General features: G+C 52.9%; 1 non-coding gene across 1 annotated transcript; it reads right to left on the reverse strand.

Annotated features, from left to right (window-relative positions):
- Positions 1-12,696: 12,696 nt before the first annotated feature.
- Positions 12,697-12,808, reverse strand: LOC129540160 (U5 spliceosomal RNA). The gene has a single exon (XR_008682611.2). It is a non-coding gene; the product is annotated as a U5 spliceosomal RNA (small nuclear RNA).
- Positions 12,809-27,662: the final 14,854 nt, after the last annotated feature.

Genomic DNA, 27,662 nt, shown 5'->3' on the forward strand with positions numbered 1-27,662 from the left:
TCCGTGACATGAATGCTCACTGAGCACCCTCCTATGAAAGCAGACCCTGGGGTCAGGCAGACAGTGCTCAGATTTCAGTTGTCTCCTGGATGGTATGTCCTCGGATGAGCTGCTTTACTTCTTTGAGCCTCAGTCTTCTCTTCTGTAAAATGGGACAATAAAGCCTTCTTCAAAGGAGCCTTGTGAGGACTGGATGAGTTTACCAGGCCAGATGGGCTGGGCTACAGTGACGCCAACAGCCCAAAGGCCCCAGTGGCTTTAACTCAGCAAAGGCTTATTTCTCGTCGCACGGAGTATGTTCCAGCCATCCTGGTCTTCCAATGAAGCCTGGGCAGGGGACAGAAGGGCTAGAGAAGGGCTGCAACAGTGAGAGGCTGTGGTTCAAAAGCAACCCTTCCCACCTTCGCTCACATTTCATTGAACAGAATCAGCCACCTGGGGCTGCCTCCTTCAAGGGGACAGATGGGTGTGACCACCCAAGGATGGGGAGTCGCAAGTGCTTATAAGCAATCACAATGTCTCCCAACAAATATTCCCATTCACAGGCCTCCCCACAATGTTGCATCTCATCCGCAGTGAAATATTTTCCCTTTAAACTGATGCAGGCTAACACTGTTCTCTACCTTAAAGTGTTTGTCGCTCAGTTGTGTCCAACTCTTTGTGATCCCATGGACTGTAGCCCACCAGGCTCCTCTGTCCTGGGATTTCCCAGGCAAGAACACTGGAGTGGGTAGCACACCCTTCTCCAAGGGATCTTCCCAATCCAGGGATCAACCCCGGGTTTCCCGCATTACAGGCAGATTCTTTACTGCCTGAACCACCAAGGAAGTCTTCTCTACCTTAAAGTGAAGGTTGCTCAGCCGTGTCCAACTCTTTGTGACCCCATGGACTAAACAGTCCATGGAATTCTCCAGGCCAGAATACTGGAGTGGCTAGCCTTTCCCTTCTTCAGGGGAATCTTCCCAACCCAGGAATTGAACATGGGTCTCCTGCATTGCAGATGGACTCTTTACCAACTGAGCTATCAAGGAAGCCCTAATAAAGCCAAGGAAGTTTCTCTACCTTAAACTTCATCCTAAACAAGAATGGCCGTGGAGTCACGGACTCGACGCGCTGCATGTATGCGTGTTGGTGCACATTACAATAAAAACATAACTGCGACTTCCCTAGTGGTCCAGTGGCTAAGACTCCCAGCTCCCAATGCAGGGGGCCCAGGTTCAATCCCTGGCCAGGAAACTAGATCCCACATGCTACAACTAAAGATCCTGTGTGCCTCAACTGAGACCCAACACCACCAAATAAATAACTAAACAATACATACACACATAACTGTTCAAACTGAAAAATCTACCCCATACCCACCCCTGAAATCACGTGTGGGATCACAGTCACGCCTCCCACGCTGACCAACATAAGCTGATTTCACATTTTGTCAGTGCCTGCCCCGTGCCTCTTATTAGGCTCTCGACCAAGGTTGCTGCTGCTAAGTCACTTCAGTCGTGTCCGACTCTGTGTGACCCCATAGACAGAAGCCCACAGGCTCCCCCGTCCCTGGGATTCTCCAGGCAAGAACACTGGAGTGGGTTGCCATTTCCTTCTCCAATGTGTGAAAGTGAAAAGTGAAAGTGAAGTCGCTCAGTCGTGTCCGACCCCCAGCGACCCCACGGACTGCAGCCCACCAGGCTCCTCCATCCATGGGATTTTCTAGGCAATAGTACTGGAGTGGCTTGCCATTGCCTTCTCCGCTCGACCAAGGTTAGCTACTATTTTATTCACCGTTTCCTCGGTCTATCCTCAGGCCCACCGAATCCCCATTTTCCAGATGAGGAAACTGAGGTAAAGAGAAGCCTCACCTGAGGCCATGCAGTTGGGAAGTGATAGAGAGGTTTCCCCACCTCCCACCCACCCCCCGCGCTGTCCCCAGGCCTGTTGGGCCTCCGTCTGATGTGGCCCAAATGCCCTGGATCCTGAAGGTTCCCCCGAGGCCCCATGGATAGGCCCCTGCTCTTTGGAAAGGCAGGCAGGAGAGGGAAAGGGTTAAGCCTGTCATGTTGTGTTCCCACCAAACACCTCTGCTTAAATGCAGAATCCCAACAGGGTGGTGTTTGCTGTAAAAGCCCTAAGAGTGATTTGTGAAGTCTCGAAGGCCCGTAATCTCGTCAGCGTAATGGGATTATATTTCAAATCACCACGGCCTGTTCATTACCCATTTAAACTCCTCTGACAGAGGAAAACTTACATAAAACGCACACGGCAGCCCTTGCCGACTTCCCCACTCTCCTTCCTGATTAGACAAACAGATGCTGAGGTCTGGAATGAAAAAATAATGTGCCCATTTATTCATTTTTCTGACAAGTCACAATAGATTTTTAACTGCCAATGAGTGACCTCCCGGAGGGGTGGCAGCAGGGAGGTGGCCACCGGGCAGCAAGTGGTCATTTCCTGGCCTGGCTGGCAACGTCTCCCAGGATCACAGCTCAGCCAGGCTGAGCCCCTCTCCTCGCCCTGTCCCAATTGGGGTAGGGGACTGCCTGCTGGGCCGCTTGGCTGTCACCACCCAGAGGGGGCCGGGGACCTCCTAAGGGCAACCGGGATACAGCCACGGCCTGAAGTCACAGAGCCCGGGCAGGAATCCCAGCCCTGCCTTGATCAGCAGGGTGACTGAGGACACTTGTCATCTCTTGGAGCCTCAGTGTTCCTGTCAATAAAATGGAGACAGTAAGACAGCTCATCTCGGAGGTGCGGGCTCCAGACACGGGGGTTCCCAGGAACGACATCCAGCCGGCACCGCCGGCTATGCCTGGCCCGCCTCCACCACGACCTCTGGCAGATGGGGTTCTGCTGTCTCTTGCTGAGTCTGAGTCACTCTGCTCTGAGTCAGTGCCTGGAGCAGGGGTGGACAGGCAGAGGGGCAGCTGAGCCAGGGACCCACCTCTGTCTGCCCCCTCCTCATTCAGAAGCCAGACCCTGTCCCTGAAGACTGGTGGCCAGGCGGCCACCAGCTAGAGGGGACCCTATGGCAGTGAATGGAAAACGTCTCCCTTCCCATCTGTCATTCAAGGCCTCCCAGCCTCACCTCGATGATCCTCGAGTCACCTGATGTCTGGTCACAGGGTGCCTGCCTCTCACCCTCCCGCAGCTCCTGTCTCCGATGCCCTGACCCCGCAGACCAGTGGGGAGGGCACCAGCATGGCTAAACAATGTGCCCCTGAGACCCAGGTTCAACCCTGGAGCCTCACACGCTCGAAGTATAGAAGGCACAGTCAGTGACATCTCCCAGCCCTCGTTTCCTGGCCCTCCAATGACTCTTTCTGGAAAAAACTGAGTCACAGACTTCCTGAAGGAAAATCCCAGTACTGGGGGATAGGGTAGGCCTGAGTTATCTTTGGGTCCAGCCCAGGGCCTGGCCTGGAGGTGGCAGCAGCAAGCACTTGCTCCATAAACTCACCCTTTCAGCTCACAAACATCTGAGCCCAGGGCCTGGGCAGGGCCTGACCCTCAGGCTGCAGCAGGGACAGAGAGGCCCCTCACCTGGCAAGGAGGGTGCACTTTATCTGAGAGGCCTTGGACAGATGAGAGCCAGCAGCTGTAGTCGGGGTGTGTTGCAGGCCAGGGTTGGGACCCAGGGAAGCCCTGCTCCACCCACTGGGAGCCAGTGAGGGAGCGGGTGGCCAGGTGGGTGAGGACCAGCCTCAAGACTGAGCTAAGAATCTGTAGAAGAAGGAATGAAAGTCTGCTTGTTTGCTGTGTGACCTTGGACACATGACTCAACCTCTCTGAGCCATCTTCTCATCTGCACAACAGGGAAAATCGCATCTTCAGCGTCTGACTTGGTGCACCGCAGGGGAAAAGTAACAAGCAGCCAGCTGCCAATGGTCAGAGCTGGACCATAAAGAAGGTTGAAAGCTGCTTTTGAACTGTGGCGCTGGAGAGACCCTTGGACAGCAAGGCGATCAAACCAGTCAATCTTAAAGGAAATCAACCCTGAATATTTATTGGAAGGACTGATGCTGTGGCCACCTGACGCAAAGAGCTAACTCATTGGAAAAGACCCTGATACTGGGAAAGATTGAGGGCGGGAGGAGAAGGTGGCGACAGAGGACGAGATGGTTCGATGGCATCACCAATTCAATGGACATGAGTTTGAACAAACTCTGGGAGATAGTGAAGGACAGGGAAGCCTGGTGTGTTGCAGTCCGTGGTCACAGAGAGTTGAACACAACCTTCCGACTATACAACAACAACAAGTAGCCATGGAGATGGTGCCAAGTCACGTACTGGGAACATGTGTGCCAAGGCCTCCCCCTGCCAGTAGGCCTCAGGGGGCATCTCCAGAACCCCAGGGAAGCCACCTGACCCATCTAGCTGGGGGCCTAGGCCCCCCTCCCAGGGCCCTACCACCAGCCCTCTCCCCTCACGAGCACTGCCTGCCTCGCTGAGTCGCCCCAGGCAGGGTTCACATCTTCATGCATTAACTCTATGAATACGTAAGAAATACTATGAGGCTAATTCTTTTTAAAATGATAAAATTTGTCTATATTATAGCATTCCAGCCCCCAGCTTCCTGAAAGCTAAAAATATTTTAATGTCATATTCCCAAGTAAATTTCAGTTTAGAATTTAATACCCTTTTAACATACATTAAATTTTTAGCATTCTTCAGGCCCTTGGTTTTTCTAAGGGCGTAGCAGCTGTGCATTAGAGGAAAGGGCTGGAGAAGGCTGTAAATTAGGAGAGAAAGTTCTAGAATCAGGTTACCCCCAAACCTCTGTGCCCACCCCCATTGTGGGAGTTATTCTTCTAGGCTGAGGAGTATCTGAGCCAAACCCTGGAGTCCTGGGAGGTGTCAGAAGTCTCAATTTCCTTGCTGGAGTGGCTGTGATTTTATCACATAAACACAGGGGTGGCTTTACGGGAGGACTCCTCACAGCAACCCAGGTCAGAGTGCCAGATGGCCTAGTGCCGGCCACCATCAGAAGCCTGAGCACTGCAGTCCAGTTGCCCAGCTCAGACCCGACTTCTGCCACTTGCCTGCAGGTGACCTGGACGTGTTCTCTGTATCTGTTTCCTGGCCCCAAAATGGGGCCATGTCTGAGTCAGGGCACAGACTATGTTATGAAAGGGGAGGTTATCAGCTTTGCAGAGGTGACCGCCAGGATGCACTGGCTGGCCTGGCTAAGGGATCCAGGGTGATGACGTATGGGAGCTGGAGCAGATCATTTTAACCGATCCATATCCCCACTCCAGCTCCTAGACTAAGACCTCATCCCCCAGCCATAGGGATGCCCGAGGGTGTCTCTGCAAAGATCCACGATGTGCCCATGGTCTGCAGCTTCCCACTAGTCCCACTAGTTCCCTCTTGGAGCAAGGCCAAGGACAGCCAGGGAGGCTCTGAAAATGACAGGGAAGAGTGTTCCTGCCAGTCTGGGTGGAAAGCAGGGTGGGGACCTCATGCCTCCCTGGGCTCGAGGGTTGAGGTCTGAGACCTGCCTGGGGCACCCAGCCCACCAGCCTTGAACTCTGGGGTCTCGGGCTGCTCTGGCCACCAGAGCCCCTGCCGTGGGTCGCCACACCAGCTCCTTGAGTGAGTCCCTCCTTGTCTCCAAGCACCCATCTGTGAAATAGGGTCAGTGATAACAAAGCCTTCCTTGTGAGAGGACCCAGCATAGTAGCAGTCATCACCCACAGCTCAATGTGTGGTGAAAGGCTCGCCTGGCCACCCTGAAATCCAGTGAGATGACGGCTCTGCTTTCTAATCACTTTCAGGGGATGATATAATGCATTGATCGAAGGAGACGAACCGCACTTTGGGCTCCGACCATTGTCTGCACGAAAGCAGCGGTCTTGTTAACCTAGATTTACAAAGTGCATCTCCAACCTGGTGAGAAGGAAGGCCTGGTGGGAGGAAGATGCTGCTGGTGTGTGATATTGGGAGGACCCAGGGACCAGGTAGGGACCCCCACTGAACCTGCCCCAGAAGAAGCCCAAGGGATCCCTCTCCAAGCAGCCACCAATGAGTTAGCTTCCTGATGCGGAGTGAGTTCCCCGACTCTGGAAGAATGTAAGTGTTCAACCTTCAGTCAAGAAGTGTCCACTAGTGCCTACCTTGTGCCAAGCCCAGCGTGGACGCTGAAGGTACAGAAATGACCTGACCCAGAGCCTCTCTTTGGGAACTCATGGACAACAGGGCCAAGAGAGTCTCTAGAGCTGGGTGACTAGACATGGAACAAGAGTGGAGGCAGACACATCCTTTCCCTCATAGACCCCTTTGCAGCTGGGAGCTGAGAACACTCCTGGATCCGGTGGATCCAACTGGAAGATGACAAGCTGGTAGAAGCTGGGGGAGGCCAGACTCTGTGGCAAGAAACCCCAAGAGGAAGAAATCAAGCAAGTGGAAGGAGAGTGGCCAGAGAGTCCAACCCCATCCGTGGGATCGGTACAAGTAAGAAATAGCTCCTTGGCTCCCTGTGGGCTTAGGAGTCCTCGCTGCTGAGGCACCTTGAGACCCGGGAGCTCAGTGTGCACAAGACCTCTGCCAAATGGTCGTCTTTATCATCACCCAATAAATCCTCCCCGCACTATGGAAGGTAAGGCTCCTGAGGCCTTCTGCCCAGATCACTGTTCTCTCCCATCCGTGTTAGGAAAGGAAGCCTTTGTCTTTGGGGAGGGTCTAATCTGTGTCCAGTCCTAGGATGCTGTGAGGAGCTCTTGGGGATGGGACCGATGTCCTAGGCTCTCACAGAGCAGTTCTCAGCTGACACTCGCCTCCCAACATGAGACCAGCCTTTCATCAGTGTGTGTCAGCAGTAGACAGATCCTCAGCCGATGCCTGTGCCACCTTGAGCACCCTCAACTCTGCTGTACCGTTTCTGGCCCTCACTCTCTGCCCCTGAGAAGGGCATCCTGCAGGCCAGCTCCAGACTATTCCAGGCTTTGGAACCTCAGAAGAAGGGACTTCTTATCCCCATGCCATATACACACGACAGGATACGGGTCTGATTGGCCTGACGGCAATCCTGTGTTCACCCTCGGGCCAGGCCCTGTGGCCGGGGGCGGGCTGCTGTGAGGGATCAGGGGGTGGACCCCAGCCCCCAGAGCAGAGGAAGTGGGCGGGCAGAGTCCGCGGGTCTCTCCAGCGGCTGCCGTGAGCCAACCACCGCGCTAAATAATAGTCAAATAATGTTCTCGAAATTCCCCTGAAGCAGAAGCTCATGGCATCCTTCCACAGTAACAAAACCTAAAGGCTAAAGAGGCTTCGCCCCGTGAGGAGGACCCGCTTCTGATTGCAGCCCCCAGTGCTCCCGCTCACGGGCCACCTCCTCCACATGGGCAGAGGGAGGTGAGGCTTCCCTCCAACCACAGCGCCTCTGGGGAACGGTGGGCTGTGAGGGTATCTGCATGTGGTGCAGTGTGTGTGCGGTGCATGTGGTGTGTAAGGTGTGTGTGTGTGGAGTGCATGTGGTGTGTGGTGTGTGTACATGGGATGAGTGTGTGTAGTGTGAGTGTGTGTACATAGTATATGTGTGTGGTGCAGGTGAGTGTGGTGTGTAATATATGGTGCATGGTGTGTGTCGTGTGAGTGTGTGTGTGGTGTGAGTGTGTTGTATATGTGTGGTATGTGTGCATGTGTGTGATGTGTATAACAGGCAGTGTATCGTGTGTGTGTGTGTGGTGTGTGTGAGTGTGTGTGGTGTGTATAAAAGGCAGTGTATCATGTGATTGTGTGTGTGGTGTGAGTGTGTGTGTGGTGTGAGTGTGGTGTGTGTGTGTGGTGTATGTGGGGTGTGTGTGGTGTGAGTGTGGTATGTGTGAGTGTGTGTGGTGTGTATAACAGTATATCCTGTGAGTGTGTGTGTGGTGCAAGTGAGTATGGTGTGTGTAATATATGGTGCATGGTGTATGTGTTGTGTGTGTGTGTAGTGTGAGTGTGTCTGTGTGGTGTGAGTATGGTATGTGTGTGTGTGTGGTGTGAGTGTGTGGGGTGTGTGTGGTAGTCTGTGGTATATGGTGTGAGTGTGTTGTGTGTGTGTGGTGTGAGTGTAGTATGTATGTGTGTGTGGTGTGAATGAATGTGGTGTGTGTGGTGTGGGTGTGTGTGGTGTGAGTGTGTGTGTGTCTGTGTGGTGTGTGTGTGTGGTATGAGTGTGCTGTGTGTGCTGTGAGTACGGTGTGTGTGCATGCATGTGGTGGTATAACAGGCAGTGTATCATGTGAGTGTGTGTGTGGTGTGTGGTGTGTGTGTGGTGTGAGTGTGGTGTGAGTGTGTTGTATGTGTGTGGTGTGAATGTGTGGGGTGTGTGTGTTAGTCTGTGGTATATGGTGTGAATGTGTTGTGTGTGTGGTGTGAGTGTGTTGTGTGGTGTGTGTGTGGTGTGTGGTGTGAGTGTGTTGTGTGTGTGGTGTGTGTTGTGTGTCTGTGTGGTGTGTGTGTGTAGTGTGTGGTGTGAGTGTGTTGTGTTTGTGTGGTGTGAGTGTTGTGTGTGTGGTGTGAGTGTTATGTGTGTGGTGTGAGTGTTGTGTGTCTGTGTGGTGTGAGTGTGGTACGTGTGCGTGCATGTGGTGTGTATAACAGGCAGTGTATCATGTGAGTGTGTGTGTGGTATGAGTGTGTGTGTGGTGTGAGTGTTGTGTGTGTGGTGTGTGGTGTGTGTCTGTGTGGTGTGTGTTGTGTGTCTGTGTGGTGTGAATGTGGTTTGTGTGAGTGTGTGTGGTGTGTATAAAAGGCAATGTATCATGTGATTGTGTGTGTGGTGTGAGTGTGTGTGTGGTATGAGTGTGGTATGTGTGTGTGTGGTGTATGTGGGGTGTGTGTGGTGTGAGTGTGGTATGTGTGAGTGTGTGTGGTGTGTATAACAGTGTATCCTGTGTGTGTATGATGCGAGTGAGTATGGTGCGTGTAATATATGGTGCATGGTGTATGTGTTGTGTGTGTGTAGTGTGGGTGTGTTGTGTGTCTGTGTGGTGTGAGTATGGTATGTGTATGTGTGGTATGAGTGTGTGGGGTGTGTGTGATAGTCTGTGGTATATGGTGTGAGTGTGTTGTGTGTGTGTGGTGTGAGTGTAGTATGTGTGTGTGTGTGGTGTGAATGAGTGTGGTGTGTGTGGTGTGAGTGTGTTGTGTGTGGTGTGAGTATGGTGTGTGTGCGTGCATGTGGTGTGTATAACAGGCAGTGTATCATGTGAGTGTGTGTGTGGTGTGAGTGTGTTGTGTGTGGTGTGAGTATGGTGTGTGTGCGTGCATGTGGTGTGTATAACAGGCAGTGTATCATGTGAGTGTGTGTGTGGTGTGAGTGTGTTGTGTGTGTGGTGTGAGTGTGTTGTATGTGTGTGGTGTGAATGTGTGGGGTGTGTGTGTTAGTCTGTGGTATATGGTGTGAGTGTGTTGTGTGTGTGGTGTGTGTTGTGTGTCTGTGTGGTGTGTGTGTGTAGTGTGTGGTGTGAGTGTGTTGTGTTTGTGTGGTGTGAGTGTTGTGTGTGTGGTGTGAGTGTTATGTGTGTGGTGTGAGTGTTGTGTGTCTGTGTGGTGTGAGTGTGGTATGTGTGCGTGCATGTGGTGTGTATAACAGGCAGTGTATCATGTGAGTGTGTGTGTGGTATGAGTGTGTGTATGGTGTGAGTGTGTTGTGTGTGTGTGGTGTGAGTGTTGTGTGTGTGGTGTGTGGTGTGAGTGTGTTGTGTGTGTGTTGTGTGGTGTGAGTGCTGTGTGTGTGTGGTGTGAGTGTGTTGTGTGTGTGGTGTGAGTGTTGTGTGTGTGTGGTGTGTGGTGTGTGTCTGTGTGGTGTGAGTGTGGTGTGTGTGAGTGTGTGTGGTGTGTATAACAGGCAGTGTATCATGTGAGTGTGTGTGTGGCGTGGTATGAATGTGTAGTGTGTGTGATGTTTGTGCATGGCGTGTGTGGCATGAGTCTCTGGTGTGTGTCTGTGATATGAGTGTGTGTGGTGCACACAGTGTGTGGTCCGTGTGGTGTGTACGTGTGTGTGAGGGAGCGTTTACGCCATGGGCCACCTGCCCCTGCCCATCCCCGCTCCCCCCGGGGCAGGGCACGCGTCTTCACACACCTGTGCTTGGGGCACAGCGAGCCTGGCGGCGTCTGCCCTCGAAGGAGGCCATGAGGGTCTCTAAGCAGCCCCTTCCCTACCGCCGAACAGCTGGCCACCATCTTGGCACACATTTGCCTGTCACATCTGATTTGCAAAGTCGTGTCTGTAACAGACCCATAGGAGCGTCCAGTTGGGGCTTTTTCAGGTCAAGGAGTATTTTACAGTCTCTAGTTCTTCAGAGGGAAAACAAAAGTGTGAACAGCCCTCCTTCTCCATTGCCAGACTGACACTCTCAGCCGTGGAATTGTCCTTCCAGCCACCCTGGGCTAAAGCCTTGAGAATCACCTGAGGTTCTGGCATGATCCCATTTTACAGATGAGGAAATTGAGGCTCAGAGGAGTCCTGTCATTTCCCCAAGGTCACATAGCAACTAAAAGCAGAGCCAGGATTTGAACATGGCCCCTCTGGCCCCTCAAGCCATAGCTCATCACCATCATGTCCACAGCCTCCCTGCAGATTCCTGAGCTGAGCTGTCCCTGCTAGTGTGACTCCAGGACCTCCTCCTCCAGGAAGCGTGCCTGAGCTGTCATGGTCCTCCTTGGCCCTTCAAGCTCTTACCACTGACTAGAGTCTCTGGTTTCCAGAGCATTCTGGGAGGGGCCCACCAGAGCTGAGCACTTTGATCCCCTGAAGGCATCAACTTGGCCAAGGTGCTTCCACTCCCTGGAGCAGAAGCCCAGGAGGATGCAGGCTAAGCAGGTTCCTTTCCTGCAGGAACCCCCAGAGCCCGTAATGGGTACCATGTACCACACGCCAGGAAGGAGTGACATATGCAGTGTTTCCCAAACACCGTTTTTGGGTTTTTTTTGCCAGAGCCACATGTAGGTTGCTCAGAACTTAGAGTGACAATGCTGTTTCAGGCAGCTCAAGTTAAGCAGGTTCAGGTGCAGACTGAGAGCAAACCAACTCTGCCCCCATTAGCTGTTTGACCTTAGGCAAGTTGCTTTACCTCTCTGAGCCTGCTACCCTATACACTTCCACGTGGCTCATCAGGGCCACTCCATCTTCATCCAGGCAGCCATCATCACCCTCCATCCAGCAAAAGCCTCTTCCCAGGCCTCTCTTGCTCCTGTCTGTCTCTCATTCCCAGGTGTGATCTCTGGGCCTGGAGGACTGAGTTTGCCTTGCTCTGCACTCACAGTAACCCCAGCACCAGAGCAAGCATGGCACAAAATAATGTTTGTTTAATGAATGAATGGATGGAAGAATGAGTATTCCTATGTGAACGCTCTGAATTTAATACGGGGCAGGCATGGCCTGGCGCAGCAGCCCATAGCACTCCTCTCACCGACCCCCATCCCTGTCCTTCTACATTCAGTCTGCTTTGAACCTTAAAGGAAGTCCAAGTCTCATTCAGCAAACATTTATTCAATTTGAATAATTATATCCTGTTGGGAGTTGGCAGATGGCAAAAGATGACTGGGAGAAACTCTTTGTCTTCTCGTATAAAAAACAGCCTCTCTCTCTAGAGGAGACTAGAGGCTCCAAGCCTGGGCTCTGCCCCCCAGGGTTCATGGGCTCCTTGCCTCTACACTACACCACCATGGCAGGACCATCGCACCTGTGCCCATTGCACAGATGAGGAGAGCGAGACTCAGAGTTCTCGGTAACTCGCCAAGGTCATACAGCTAGGGGGAAGTGGGGCAAAAAATCTGACCAGGTTTCATCTGATCCCAGACCCTGCAATCTCAGCCCTTCATAGTTCTTGACTGAGAGGCATGTGACACTGTAAATAATGCCATTCTGTCCTGGGCTGCCTAGTTCTGTCTCACTCCCTATTTTTATGTGACACTAAGCCAGTCATTTCACCTCTATGAGCCTCAGTTTCCTCATCTGTAAAATGGGACTAATAATCCCTCCTCTACAGGGTCATGACAATTACATGAGCAAGTAGATGGTAGCAAGATGTAAGAGGTAGAGCTAATTTTGGGACTGTGTATGGTCAGAGGGGCAGAAACACCTGGGAAGTAGTTACCTCAAAGATGAAGCTCTTGGCTGAGCCTGAGGAATCAGTGCCCAGTGCAGTGGCCAGCATATAACAGGTGATCAATAAACTTTGGTGGAATGACTGACTACCTTCTGCTGGTGCTGCCAACTGTCCTGGAACATGGACAGAGGCACAGAGCTTGAACCAGTGTTCAATTGGATAGACACTGAGAATACAGGGGATGTAATGGAGCAAGACAGCCAAGACCCATTCTCCAGCCTAGGCCAGGACAGCCTAAACCCATCCTCCAGCTTCACAGGCTCTGTGTGGGCACATGAGCCTCGGTACACATGGCCAAGACAAGTGCCACACAATCAAGATGGCTGCCTCAACACTCAAGATGGCCGCCACACCTGACAAGATGGCTGCCACACAGCTGCCACAACTGCCCCAAAAACCAGTGTCCATGGGGTACCAAGAGCCCTACTGTGACTGGATTCAAAACAAAAAAAGCATTAATTGTTAAATTGTGACCAGACTCCAAATAGAGTGAGTCAAAACCCACGGCAGCCTAAACTCTCTCAGGAATAAGAATCCAGTCAGCCCATCCCTGTGCCCCTGAGAATGCTGGGTAATTACCTTTTCCCTTTTGTCTGTTTTCTTTTCTCAGAACCACCAAGAAGCGGCCTCAAAAATCAGTTTAAGCTTCCAAAGTGCTTCTTTCCCCAGAAATCTTTTATAAAAGGTGAAAGATTTACAAGACCTGAAGAGCAAACCAAGCAGGATAATTGTTTTTGGAATGACCCCAATATTTTCACCCTGGCGACCCCGGCTGGGCATCTTGCCCCATATTTATGATTCCTTGTCCTCTGCGCACCACCGGGTGACCTTTCTGAGCCCCCTCTGTGAGCCCCCAGTCCCTTATCGGGCCTGTAACTCACCCTGACGCTATCTCTCGGGAGGGTCTTCTGCACTTTAATTTAACTCCCCTCATCGTTATTTCCTGGACTTCAAGGTTTTCTCTTTCGAATTGCCCTTCCCGGGACAAGCATAATCTGTTTGCCATCAAGCCCAATAAATATGTTTGTGCGGGAGATGGAACCATTTGGGGAGAGCGGCTCAGGCCCGGGAAGCTGCCTCCGGCTCTCAGCCCCTTCTGGGCAGCTGTGGCTGGTCTGTGTGTCCTTGAGTCTTGATCCTGGAGGGAACCACTGCCTCAATTCTGAGGCCGAGTGGCCAGTAGTAACAAATAAAGATACAAGACGCCTGGTTAAATTGGAATTTCAGATAAACAATGAATTTTTTTTAATATAAATATGCCCCATTCAATATATGTTTTAAAAAAATTCTTCACTGTTTATCTGAAATTCCAATTTAACTGGGCATCTTGGGTTTTCTCTGGTATCAGCTTCGGGGGGCCATCTCACTCACTCCCCCGGATGTAGATTAATACACTGGAAAGTGTTTATTTACCAGTGTTGCCATAACAAAGTACCAGAGACTGGGTGGCTTAAACAAAAGAAATTGTTTTTCTCATACTTTTGGGAGCTGGAAGTGCAAAATCAAGGTAACCAAGCAGGGCTGGTTTCTTACAAAGTCTCTCTCCTTGGCTTGTAGACGGCCCCCTTCTCCCCGTGTTCTTACATGGTCATCCCTCTGTGTGTGTCCTAATTTCCTCTGCTGAAACAGTCCTGTTGGATCAGGGCTCACCCTAGTGACCTCACTGTAACTTAATTACCTCTTTGAAGACCCTGCCTCCAAATACAGTCACATTCTAAGGTACGAGGGTTGGGCCTTCAACACATGAATTTTGTGGGGACACATCTCAGTCCACCACTAAGGGAGTTTAACTCCCTCCCACCAGCAAGCTCCTGAGTCTGGGTTTACTTTAGGGCAGCCCTGGAAGACAAGAACCTTGCCTGTCCGTCCACCATTGGTTCTGCAGAGCCATAGGTTCTGGCTCAGAGCAGGCCCAGCACGAAAGCTGTCAGGGTCCTGTCAGATTCACCCCCACTCTCTCCCAACCTCGCCATCCTGGCAATATTGAGGGTTGCCCCCATGACCCTGCATGCAGGTACCGTCAGTCAAGAAGCGCAGAGCAGGAATGAGGCACAGGATCACAAAGGCGACTGGAAATTATTGAAATTATCCAACCCTAAAGTTGTTCAAACCTGCCTACCCTGGTGTTTTGATACTGTATCACAGCCATGAGAGATATTACCTTTGGGGATAGCTTTGGGGGAACAGTATCCCAGACTCTTCATACTATTTCCCAATTTCCTGTAAGTCTATGAACAGTGAATAGTGCGACCCCATAGCCCAAGAATTGAACCAGGGTCTCCTGCATTGCACGCGGATTCTTTACCAACTGAGCTATCAGGGAAGCCCCTGTAAGTCTATAATTAACTTCAAAAAAATTTTTTTTAAATTTAGAAAAATTTAAAATGAGAAATGTTGAAGAAATCAGAGCCAATTCTATGCTTGCTTGTGTGCGAGCCAAGTCGCTTCAGTCATGTCCAATTCTTTGTGACCCTTTGGACAATAACACTCCAGGCTCCTCTGTCCATAGGATTCTGCAGGCAAGAACACTGGAGTGGGTTGCCATGTCTTCCTCCAAGGGATCTTCCCAACCTAAGGATCCAACCCACTTCTCTTATGTCTGCTGCCCTGGCAGGCAGGTTCTTTACCACTAGTGTCACCTGGAAAGCCAAATCTATGTTTACATGAAGTTTATTAAACCCCAGTGAGAAGACAAAATACTCCAATGATCCAGCTTGAACTATGAAAGATACCATAGATACAATTTATAAACTCAAAGAACTTGAGTGGGGAAGTTAACACAGAATAAGCTTAACTGATACTAGTGTAAAAGAGACGACACTGAAACAAACAGGAAAAATGCATAAATATTGGATAATCAGTGGATACATAATAAAACTAATTTAGTAAATAAGAAATAGATAATCGGGGAATCACCTCGTATCTTAATGCTGGCTGATTTTCTCTCCTGACTCCAAGACTGACAGATTTTCATTGCCTTTATCCAGTCCTGTCTCTCTCTGATGTGAAGGTTTATTTTTACTTATTTTTAGAATAGCCCATTAGCTTCTAATATTTCTAAATATTATTAAATTAATGTCAGTTCTGTACTAGATAATCCACATGAAATTAAAAAAAACAAGTGGAAAAAAAGAATGGAACTACGCCTTAGATAAAACGGCACAAGAGCAGGAAAGTTTAATCAGGCAATGTGATGAGACAAAGGTTTACCCCAGGAGGAACGGCTGCCACTCCAGGGGACAGGGCCTGTCTGTGAGTCTGTCTGTCTCCTCTCCGTCTTATTCGCAGAGTCTGGCACAGAGAAGGCATGCGATAAATATTTGTGGAGTGACTGACTGACTGACGTCTTGGTTGGTCGTCTGCTCATGGCCTCCCTGGCTGGTGAGCCTCCACAAGCTGGGCCCCTGAGGCCTGATCCCCAGAAGCAAAGTACAGCTGTTCCACTCCCACCAAGGCCCTGCCTGTGTCCTGCAGCCAGGGGCAGCCACCCCTCTGTCCCTTCCCCAGTGCCCTGGCACCCGAGCAACCACCTCTCTGGGTACCTGGCTGAAGCAAAGGGAGGGTGCCCAGGGCAGAGAGCCAGCCCGTGCCTGCCCAGGAGGCCCGGCCCAGATGTTTGGGGAGGCCACGGGCCTGTAAAGAAAGACACAGTTGCCTCTGCGAGGTTCTCCTGATACAATAAAAGATTATCAGCTAAATAAAACAAGGAGTGACTGGGGCCACTATGCCCTGTTGAATTGAAATCGTGTAAGCAAAGTGGTTTTCTCTGAGAGATTTATTTCCTGCACTGGCTTCAGGCAGCCAGCCCAGCCGGAAAGAATGGGGTTGGTCTCCCTCCATTGGGGTTGGTGGGGAGGACACGAGTTTTTATTTAATCTTCCAATGAGCTGGAACAGTGAAGACAGCGTGAATGGACATTAATTCTGAAACAAATTATTAAAGTGTGATCTGGGATTCCGGGAAAGCCATCTACCCCCTGTCTGCCGCTTCCCCTCACCCAGGCCATAAAATCCCTCCCCTCCACTCAAACCCCAACACAGGGCTTCCCATCCAGAGAAGAAAGGCCTAGAACTGACCTGAGCCCAGGGCCAGTGGAGCATCAGCCTGGCGGGACGGCCCCTGCCCTCCAGCCAACACTGTCTCCCTGCTGGGCCTTGGCCCCCAGGGGGACTCCCTACATTTAGTCCCCTCATTACTTGTATCTGTGATCAAGGATGCCCCCGGCAGAGATGGCCACCACCTCCTTCTCATGGGCTCAACCTCCATCGGCCTCCACCAGCTCCGGCCCCCTTCCTCACACCCAGCCCAGCCCGGGCCAGCAAGGACCTCACTACCATCCTAAACTGTCTGGCATTCCACACTCCACTGCTGGGCCCTGCCCAGGCCCTGCTCATCTGAGAGGAAAGTGATCTGGAATTCAAGCGGGGAGCCAGAAAGCGTGAGCTGGGCAACCTGAGGCCTCTGGGTGGGACTTGGACACAGAAAATGTCAAAGCCAGCATCCCGCGGTGGCCAGTCTGAGAGAAGGGAGACAGCCAGTACTGAGCAACCACTGTGGAAAGGGCACACCAGGCACGGGGCAGTAGACCAAGGGGCATCTCAAGTCAGTTGGGTGCTGGAGGAGTTCAGAGGGGCTTCCAGAGACAAGACCCCTGACCTGGGCATGGAAGGAGGAGGGGTACAGCACCCAGACCCAGAGGAAATAAAACTTCAGAGGGTCTGGAGGTAGAAAGAACATCTACTGCTGCATACAAGATCTATTACAGTAATGATAATCATGATAGTTAAAATGCATGGAGCACTTCCTGTCTGCTGTGTTACATGCTTTACATGTGTTCTTAGATTCTAATCTTCCCAACAACCCCGCAAGGATGTTATTGTTGTTTAGTCACTAAGTCTTCCCTGGTGGCTCAGTGGTAAAGAATCTGCCTGCCAAGCAGGAGGGGCAAGTTTCACCTCTGGGTCGGGAAGATCTCCAGGAGAAGGAAATGGCAACCCACTCCAGTATTCTTGCCTGGGGAAATCCCATGGACAGAGGAGCCTGGTGGGCTACAGTCCATGGGGTTGCAAAAGAGTCAGATATATAACGACTAAAGAACAGGGAGGTAGGAACTACCAATATTCCCACTTTACAGATGAGGAAACTGAAGCTCAGAGAAGCCAGCTGCCCAAAACAGTATGTGGGAGAATTTGAACATAGGTCTCTGACTCTAGAGACAAGGCCCTACCACACCCTGCCTCCCCTGGACCCCATGCAGGCTTCCCCCACTGGTCTATGTTGGGGCGGGCAGGGCAGCATGCAGATCAGCAGGCTTTGAAGCCATGTCTGCACCAGCGAGTCAGAGCATGGTCAGACCCACTTGGCCTGATCTTCCCTCTTTCCTTCATCCCTCCCTGACTCTCTAACAACAGAGCCTGTATCTGTGGGTGACAGGGGTTGGGTGGGATTGAGAGATTCTGGCCAGGTAAGTTCTCCTTCCTGAGCCGATCAACCCATCACAGCCATGTCCAGAGACCCACGTGCCCAGGACATTTTTTAATGATCACAAACACATTTTATCATTATTATTATTTTAGTTTTAATTTTTTTTCAATTTTTTGGCCACAAGCAGCATATAGGATCTTAGTGACCCAATCAAGGCTTAAACCCATGCCCCCTGCAGTGGAAGCTTGGTGTCTGAACCACTGGGCCTCCAAGGAAGTCCCAGTAATCAGAAATCTCTTGAGGCCCACATAGCCACATATCATACCCTACCTGTCCAAGGTAGACATGCCAGAGCCTGATCAGGGCTGAAGGTTCAGAGGGCTCCTTCAGGCCAGGCTGGGGGCCCCACCTACTGTTCCTCCCGGCAGCAATCCCTCCATCCACTCGGCTGTACAAACTGGGAAGGGCCTTCCCACCTCCCACCCATCACCCCATAAGCAACCCATCAGCAAGTGTCTGCACTATGGTGTGCTTATTTGCTCAGTTGTGTCCGACTCTTTGCGACCCCATGGACTGTAGCCTGCCAGGCTCCTCTGTCATGGGATTCTCCAGGCAAAAATACTGGAGAAGATTGCCATGCCCTACTCCAGGGGATCTTCAACACCCCAACACAAAGCACACCCACAGTCTGCCCACTTCTCCCTGCTCCACCACCTCCTCCCTGGGCCCAGCACCCCCATCTCTCACCCCTCCATGACTCCCAACCACACCCTCCTCAGCAACGTCTGATGGGTGTCAGTGATGGGATTGCAGACAGAAACCTCGTGTACGAGTGTGTGGAAAATAGAGCATTCCCTTGTTCTCTGATGATGGGAAAAGGAGTACATTTCCTATCAGCCTAGACAACAAAAACGATGGAAACCAAGCATTCGGTAAGGATTTAGTTAACAGTGACCCTTTAATCGTGTGACCTCTCTCCAGCTGATGTCCTGCACACCTCTCTGCCCAAGCTGGTTTGCTCAGGTCAAATTTGCTCACTCAAGACTTAAGTGTCTTCCTCCCTTTATCCAGGATGGGATGGGGAGTTTTTCTTGATCACTGCAATTATTTTGAAAATGCTGTCTCTTTATCCTCTGGGTCCCTCTTGGGGATCTCAGCCCCCCGGGACCAGGTGCCCCAACCTCCCTTCCCCATCGGGTCAGAGCTTCTGGGAGGGGTAGTTGGACCCACAGGCAGCCCCCATGGGTGATGACAGCCCCGCTCCAAAGATTCCGGTCCTTCCACACTTATGGGAACAAAGCCTTGAGGGATGAGAGAAGAGGGCCAGCTAGTCTGGAGGGGAGACTTGGCAAGCCAGAGATTCCTGGAGGGCTGGGTTAAGAGGCTGGGATGACTTCCTTGCACAGACACTGATGATAATAACAGAAGCCTGCCACGCACAGGTCTGGTCCTTTCCGGGTGCTGGGCCCTGTGCTAACACTCTGTGTGCCCACACCGCCCCGCTGAGGTGGGTAATTGTGTTATTTTCCTGTAGACTTTGAAGCTGAGATGCAGAGAGGGTGGGCACACAGCTGGCAGAGTCTCGATTCAAATCTCAAAGCCTGGCCCCTCACCGCTGTGCTCCAGGCCTGGCACTCAGCGGTTGGGAGAACCCAGCACAAAGGATGGGGAGGAGGGCAGTGAGAAGGAAGTGGAGGGGCAGGCTGGGCCCTGAAGGTGGGTCAGGGCTCGGTCCAAGAGCAACAGGAATTCACGTTTGGGCTTTAAACTGGAGAGGTTCACGGTCCTGTTTGGGTTTGGGTTTAAGGACTGCTTGACTGTCCTGTGTCAAGTGGATAAGAGAGAAAGAGACTGAGGCTGTGGGGGCAGGAAGGGGAGGGAGAGAGAGAAGCAGTGAGAGAGAGAAGGGGGAAGGAGGGAGAAATGCGCAGACCTCAGGGATGCCACCACTGGAGTCACTGGGCGACCCGAGTGCGCAGGGGCTCCGCGTGTCTAAGGCTCAGAGCCCACCCGCAGCTACTGCAGCACCCCACTCTACCCCCCACCCCCATCTCCCCAGTCCAGCCCAGCAACTACTCTGCCTCCTCCTTCTTTCCTCCTGGATCCTCCCAGGGTTCTTGTCCCCCCTGACTCCAGGGAAACTGCCCAGAGTCCCTCAGGGAGAAGCTGCAGAGATGGGGACCCTGAGGTCTGTCCGACTCCCAACCTCAGCTCTTGCACCTGCTCCGTGTGGCTGCTGCCAAGAAGGAACCAACCTGCACACAAAGCAGCCCCTTTTGTATTTCTGAACTGCTCAGGACTTGCCCAACAGCAGAAACAGTGAAAATGCAAACCTTCTAAAGTCAGTAACAGGTTCAAAAGCCAAGGCAAGAATAAGTAGTGACAATTCCTACAGTCTGTCCTGCGGGAAAGCCTCTGGCCAGGAGCGGGGTCCAGCGCCCGAATATGAACCAGTCACAGTGCCAGGACAGGGAACCGTGATGTGCTGGGCCTGGAGGGCACCTTCTTCCTTGTACTCAGCGGTGAGCGCTGGGTCTGCCACCACCAGGGGAGGGGGAAATAGTGTGGGACCTCAGAATCAAGTTACTACAAAGCCTGTTTTACGAACATCTCAGAGAGGTTAAGCATCACCCAGCTTTCCCTTCCATTGCTCTGAACCTGTGCTCTGAATTCCCACCTGCAGGGGCGGAGCAGGTTTTGGAGTAGGGACAGGGCACATTGGTGGCCCCTGTGAGAGAAAATCCAGATTTCCTTTTTTCTGGCATTAAGGTCCTGCGAGGCGACCCCACGTCCCATTTCCCCCTCTGACCACATCCCTCCTACATGCGCTGCCAACCATAAGTCCTACCTGCTCTGCTGGACTGCAATCAGCTGGCGGGGACGGGGCCTCAGTCCTCTCTAAACCTCCTCTCCCTTCCCTCACCTTTCCCAGGGCAGAGCCTGGCTCAGGGCAAGTACTTCGGAAAGGTTCTGTGTGGATTCTCAAAGGTTCTGTGTGAATGAGCTGGAAAGGACCTATAGAAGTCCCTGGACTCAAAGCCTCCAGACACACAGCTCACCACCTCCAAGGCCCCCTGCTGTTGCTGGTTTCAATTCCACTTCCTCCCAAGTCAAGTCTCCCTGTCAAGTCTCCAAGTCGACTCCCTGGCAAGTCAATTCCACTCCCTCCCAAGGCTCAGGTCCCCACCAGGGCATCTCTGGGGTGAGCCTTCTCCCTGGGACCTGGAGTGATCGAATCCCTAGAGATCAAGAGCTTTCTCCGCCCAAGATTCAAGGATCAAGAGGATACTGGAACACACATAAATACACAGCTCCATTTCTTCCAGGAGGGGAGGAAACTCCCATTCAGGTCTTCTCTTTGGGGAAGGAGGCCAGGGAACCTGGAGATGGGAAGGGGAAAGGGAGGAAGAGATCTCCTCCTTCATCTGCCTGCCCTTGTGACCGTCTCCCAGGCCTGCGGGACCCCCACCCCTGCTCACCCCCACCCGGCCTGCGGGGAGGAGGGGCGCCAACAAAGGAAGGGTCCCCAGCCCGCCAGGACCCCGAGCACCCGGCCGGCCATAGCAGGTCTCCCCAAGGACACACACGCTGGACGCGCTCCCGCCCGCGGCCGCTGCCACACGCGGTGGATCCGCAAGGGCTCACACACCCACACCCCGGACTCCGCGCACACCCGCTGCCACGCGGAGCCGGACACACGCGGCGGGAAGGCCTTGCGGGGGCTACGGTGCCCCGGGTGGGTCGACGATCGGATGCCCGCGCGTCCGTCTGGGCCTGGGCCTCGTTCGGCGGGGGCGCGACCCCAAGCGCCCCAAGCACCCGCGGGGTCCCGGCTGCCAGACGGCGGCGGGGCGGGACGCTCGGGCCCGGGAGCGGCCGAGACTTCCGCCCCGGCCGCGCGCGCCCCTCTCGGCCGGGCAGCCGCAGCCGCCAGGGAGGCCCAACCGCGGCCTCGTGGCGCCCCCTGCGGGCGGGACTGCGTCGGCTCGGGCCGGGCGCCCGGGCGCCGGGGCGCGTGGTGGCGCCTCCCCTCCCGGCTCCACTGTGGCCGCAGACACCCTCCCGGAGCGGCCGCGTGCGAGGGGCGGGAGCCGCCGCGCCGGGCCCGTAAGCCCGGCCAGAGCCCGCGGCGGCCGCCTGCCGGCTCGCACCGCAGCCCGGCCACGCGCGGGGCCGCTTCCTCCTTTGACAGAGCGGGAGAAACAGCCGGGGCGCACAGCCGGGACGCGGGGAAACCTGGCTGCGACCTTGACTCGGGGGCATGCGAATGGGGGTCTCCGAATCCAGCCGGCCACCGCCTGGGTAGCAGCGGTCTCCTCCCCGCACCGCCTGCCTCGGCCCGCCCCAGCCCTCCTCTGAGCCCGCCCACCCACACCCTGCCCATCTGTCCAGGAACTGCCCGCACCCACTCAACACTGTCCTGGAGTCTTAAAATAAAATTTAAAAATCACATGCTTGTGCGCGCCATGTCGCTTCAGTCGTGTCCGATTCTTTGTAACCCCATGGACTATAGCCTGCCAGGCTCCTCTGTCCATGTGATTCCCCAGACAAAAATACTAGTGTGGGTTGCTATGCTCTTCTCCAGGGGCTCTTCCCCACCCAGGGATCAAACCTGCATCCCATGTCTCCTGCATTGGCAGGTGGGTTCTTTACTACTAGAGTTCTGGAATCTTAAAACAGAAATCACACCAGGAATAAACACCTCAGGACCCCCAGCCTCAGGGTCCACCTTGGGGCCAGGAAACCAAGACCCGTGAGAGCCCCTTAGCTTTGGCCTGGTCTCTCTGAGTCAGTCTGGTTGTCTAACCACAGTGAGATCCTTTAGGACCCCCTCTGCCCTGCCCCCTTCTGTGCCAGCAAGGAGGTGGCACCCAGTTTTTTGCACTCATGACACATGTTCTGGGCCAGGCCCTGTGCACCCGTCCTGCGATCCTCACAGCAAATCAACCCTGTGGGGTGGTATTATTATTACTGCATCCTACAGATGAGATCGAGGCTCATGAGGTGGGGAGGCTTGCCTGAGCTCACACATAGCAGGTGAGTGGCAGAGCTGAGACTGCTGCCCTGATTCGAGACTCACTTCAGAGCTCTACCAGCCCCGTCTACGGTTACCATGTAGAACCCATGCCAGGCATCAGCACTGGCTTTTTGATATGACCCACCCTGACATGGAGAGTGGCCACCCCCTCACACCCATCACAAGAGTCACAATCACATTGGTAAAGCTCCAGCCCAAGCCTGGCCCTCAGAGTCCCCAAGAGTCAGATGGCTCCAGACTGACCCTCCCATTTTACAGATGGGCACACTGAGTCCACAGAGACACAGGGTCTTGCTCAGGATCACACAGAGCAGCTATGGTCTAGGCTGCTCAATACCCCAGGCAAGAAAAGAGTTCAGGTCCCAGGATCTGACCCATCTGTGCTTCAGGGCTGCAGTTCTTGTTGCAGGATCAACAGTTTAGCTGGAATTCTGTCTGGAGGGAGGGATGAAGAGCAGGAGGCAGGCACTAACACAAAACAAGGACAAACCTAGAGATCAGAGCTGAGATGAGGGCTTGGCTGGGGTTTGGGGAAGCTCAAAGGAGAGACTGGACATGGGAGGGGTCAGTCAGGAAAGGATTCCCAAAAAAGTGATGTCAAGTGGGCTTTAAAAGGATGCATCAGTTTGCCAGGCAGAGACATCTCAGGGGAAGACGTGGGGCTCAGAGGCCTGCAGGAGTTTGACTAGTTCCCATCTGTACCTTGGTAGTTAAGAGTATGGGACTGGATGCTAGATAGTCCTGGGTTGTAGTCCCAGCCCTGCTGTGTGACTTCTGGCAGGTGACTTAACCTTTCTGAGCCTCCATTTCCTAGGCTATGAAATGAGAGTAGGGATGATCTCAGTCATGAGGCAGTTGCCGGGTGATCGGGGGCAGGGCACACAGGAAGACTGGTGACTAGAGACTATTGTAGGGAACAGTTGGGGATTGGCTGAGGCGGTCACCTGTCTTCTGAGGACAGACAGACTGTGAGGGACCTTGAATGTCAAGCTAAGGAGCTTGGCTTCGTTCTGAAGGCAGTGGGGAGACATGGAAGGGCTTTGAGTCAAGGACTTACAACTGTGATTTGTGTTTTAGAGGATGCCCACCCGCAGGTGCTAGGGTGTCCTTGAAGAAGGACAGGGATGAGGCTCCTGATCGCTAAGCCCAGCCATGTCCTGGCACCTGGGATCCCTCCAGCCCACCGCCTTCTCCCTCCCTCAGCTCAACGAGGCTGAGAAGTTGCCCTGCCCTGATTGCAAGGCTGGTCCAGGGCTGAGGAGGCAGGCGGCCTGCAGCGCCTACCCTCACTGCCCCATGGTCCCAGACACCCCTGCCCAGGAACCCACAGCCTCTGTGACCAGTTTTCTGCTTTCCTCGAGCTGCCCTCCCCCCTAAACACACACACACACACACACACACACACACACTCCACAGTCCCCATTACAGAGAAAGGACGGGCAGCACCGCCATAATTTCTATTTCCTTCTAAATAGATGCTCCCGGACCTGCTCCCACAAAACCAATTAAAGCACCTGCCGAGGACGGGGCTTTGTCAGCAAATTATTTCCAGGCTTCGAGACTCGGGAATAAATCTCAGAAGGATGAAGTGAATGGAATGAGTAGGAGAGCTAGAGACAGGGGGTTGAGTAGGCAGGGGGAGGAGGATCACTTTGCGTCCAAGCGCCTGCAGGTGGGGTCTTCATTTCTGCCCCCAGACCCTCAGCCCAGGTCCCAGCACTGGCTCCCTTTACAGTCCCACCAGAGAAGCAGCCTCTAAAGAATCGGACATCCTGGCTCCAACTTAGGAATTCCCCTGAAAACAACTTCCAGAACCATGGGGTGGGTGGCACGGCTATCTTTGTGTCCTTGTCCCATCACTGCATCCCTTGGCTGTTTTCCCACCATAAAGGAAACGGTACCATAGCCTCGGTGGGAAAACAGGAGGTCTGGGCTCCTAACTCACTGTGAGAACCTCAGACAAGTCCTTCTCTGACCTGAGCCTTTGTGTTTCTAGCGGCAAAGTAGGGGTGGATGGAAGTTCAGCCAGCCCTCCAGCTTCAACTCTTCAGGTGCCCATGAAACTCCAGAAGCCTCCTGGTTCAGGTCCGGCTGGCCTTCTGGGATGCCCGTGGACTCTCTCTTTGGGCAGGCAAAGACCGGGGAGCAGGTAGAGTTCCATCCAATGTGGCCATCATGGGCCCCATCAGCTCTCAGACTGGCAGGGGGAAGCGAGGGGCTGAGGAAGCCCCAGGTGGGCCCACATCCAGCGCTTAGCAGTACACCTTGCCCAGAGTGTGGCCTCAATAAACGTGGCCATTCTTACTGTTACTATAGCAACACTCACCTCTCTAGACTACCAGGTCCTTCGGCTCCAGGTCACAGTCCCATCACTCCACCAGCACCCACCTTGGCCCAATCAACAGTAAGGACTTGCATGACTGAGCCCTCGAGGTGGGTATCATCAGCACTGCCATCTTACACCTGCGGAGACAAAGCCTCAGAGAGGTTAAGCCACGTGCTCAGAGTCACACAGCTTGCCCAGCAGGACATGATGCCAAAATGGAGCCTCAAGCTAATTCCCCAGATGAATCTGAGTTGGGAATCTGAGTTGAATGCACAAAAGGGATCAGACCTGAGAGGAGGAGATGCCAGGCGCCAGAGCAACAAGCTCACCAGGGGATAAGAGCCTCCCAACCATCCCAGATTAGAGGCCACTCATAAGGGCTGCAAATTAATTAATTAATTCAGGAAAGAATGCCCTGGTGCTCCTGTGGTCAGGACTCCATGCTTCCACTGCAGGGTGCCCGGGTTCCATCCCTGGTTGCAGAATTAAAAAATAATAATAATTAAGGGCTGCAGACTACTTGCCTCCACAGCTCCACAGAAGTTAGGGTGCCCACCCCTCATCCCAGCACCTGGCCTGGGGCACCTGAGAAGCCCTGAAATCTGGCCTTATACTTCCATAGGCCACAAGGGATCCACTCAGGCCACAGATTGCTGGCAATAATAACAAAACAGTAACAAAACAATAATTGTAGGTGGTACCCGTCCTCTGGACCTTTGAATTTGTTGAAGGAACCCTGACAATACCCTTGAGATAGGGACCAAGATTATAGGTAAGAAAACTGAGGCCAGAGAGAAGTCACATGTCTGGGGTCACTCTGCTAACAGCAGGGGCATAGTTTTCCCGGTCCCTATCATCACTGCCTGAGTGGGCAGTGGCCCATGGGCTTCCAGGAGCATTTTTCCTCTAGTAGTTACACATTTCACTTCATATGTGTCAGGAAAAAAATAGAACCAGCCCTTCAAGCCCAAATAGTTTTGGATATTAAAAATGGACATATTTTTTGAAACAAGAAAAATCCTAAGTCAATGAGAACAGGTGGTACTTGTCCTGGACAAAGGTGGATCAGTAACTGAAACACAGCATCCACATCCCTCCTCTGCACCTGCACAGCTGGCTGAGGCCCCAGAGGAGGAGGCGATGCAGATACAAGACCTGAACAGGCTTATCCGGGTGACTCCACTCCAGGCTCCGGGCAGCACTGTGGCCACCGTGCAGTTAGGCCACCATTGTTGCCTGAGGAGTGTTCATGCTGCCTCTTCGGGGATCTGACCTTTAAACTTGACTTCTCTCTCATCATGGAGGAGAGACCTGGGCTCAGAGAGGCTCATGCCCAGGGGCTCTGAGCTACTAAGTTGAGGCCTGAGATTCCAGGACCAGTCCCTGCGCTGTTCAGGGGCTGAGAGAGGCTGGGTTTGCCTGAGGGAGTTTCCAGGCCTGCAGGGCCAATCCAGATCCTCTGTATCAGTCCTGCACTTGCCCAGGATTTGTTTCTTATTGCTTGTCTTTAATAACTTTTCTTTCTAACTATACGTGCATTCTAAATCGCTTCAGTCATGTCCAACTGTTTGTGACCCTATGGACTGTAGCCCACCAGGCTCCTCTGTCCATGGGGTTTTCCTAGCAAGAATACTGGAGTGCATTGCCATTTCCTCCTGCAGGGAATCTTCCCAACCTAGGACTGAACCCACGTCTCTCGTGTCTCCTGCACTGCCAGGCAGGTTCTTTACCACTAGCGCCATCTGGGAAGCCCTCATTGTAACTAAAGAGGTGACTGAACACAGCAGCCCAATAGTAAGAGCTCAAAGAGCTTCTGAGCATTGTGACAAGCTGTATGACTTTGGGGTGCATTACTTAGCTTCTCTGAGCATCAGCATCCTCATTTACAAAGTGAGGATCCTAATATCTTCCTCAGAGGGGCATTTTGAGAGTAAAATGAGATCATGTGTTTCCATCAGCATTCAACAACAAAAACAGTACTTCAACAGATGGAATTTAATACAGGCAATTGACTGCACAGGTAACCGAAATGCTGAGAAGCCAATAGGAACGGAACAGAGACCCAGAGATCACTGAAGCAGACAGCCACCTCCCCACTGTGTGGGCAGCACAAAAGGAGGACATGGAGTTCACAGGGGCCATGGGGGTGGAGCTGCAGAGACAGCATGGTCCCTATCAGACGCTGCCCAGGGCAGGACGACAGGGGGAGAAATACTCTGGCTTCTCCCTTCTCCTGCCCTCCTGTCTCCCCCAGGGCCTCCCACTGGCCATTTGAGGGGCGTGGGAAGCTCAGTTGCAGGGCAGGGCAGGGCTCTGCAACACCAGCAGAGCGGGAATAACCAGGCAAGGATCTGAAACATTTGCACTGGCCCGGGGCTGCACAGTACGCGGTGCCCTGCCCAGTCAGTAGATGACTGTGATCTCTATAGTGTCCCTTCATATTATTAAAACAATACATATTCACTATATTAGGACTATTTTGGTTGCAACAGAAATCCATTCAAGCCAGATTCAACAGGACAAAAACGGAATTTAACAGAACATTACGGTGAAATCTCCTAAAACCCAAGGGCAGGACCATGATAAGGCCTGGCAGGATTGTCAGGTCTCCCCAGAGCATCCCTGCTGTCTCCTGCTTCTCTCCGCGAGGGCTGCTCCATACTCCTCGTGGCACAGTTTCCTTAGTCCACCCGGCAGAGGGTGGCCAGAAACAGTTCCCAGATTCAGGCAGCACTGGGATTCCTTAGTCTCTTTTCCAAATTCCTAGGGCAGCCATTCTGATTGGCCC

Source organism: Moschus berezovskii, chromosome 11 (genome assembly GCF_049115385.1).
Source record: "Moschus berezovskii isolate FMDL1 chromosome 11, NW_MosBer_1.0, whole genome shotgun sequence".
In the NCBI taxonomy this organism is placed as follows: Eukaryota; Metazoa; Chordata; class Mammalia; order Artiodactyla; family Moschidae; genus Moschus; species Moschus berezovskii.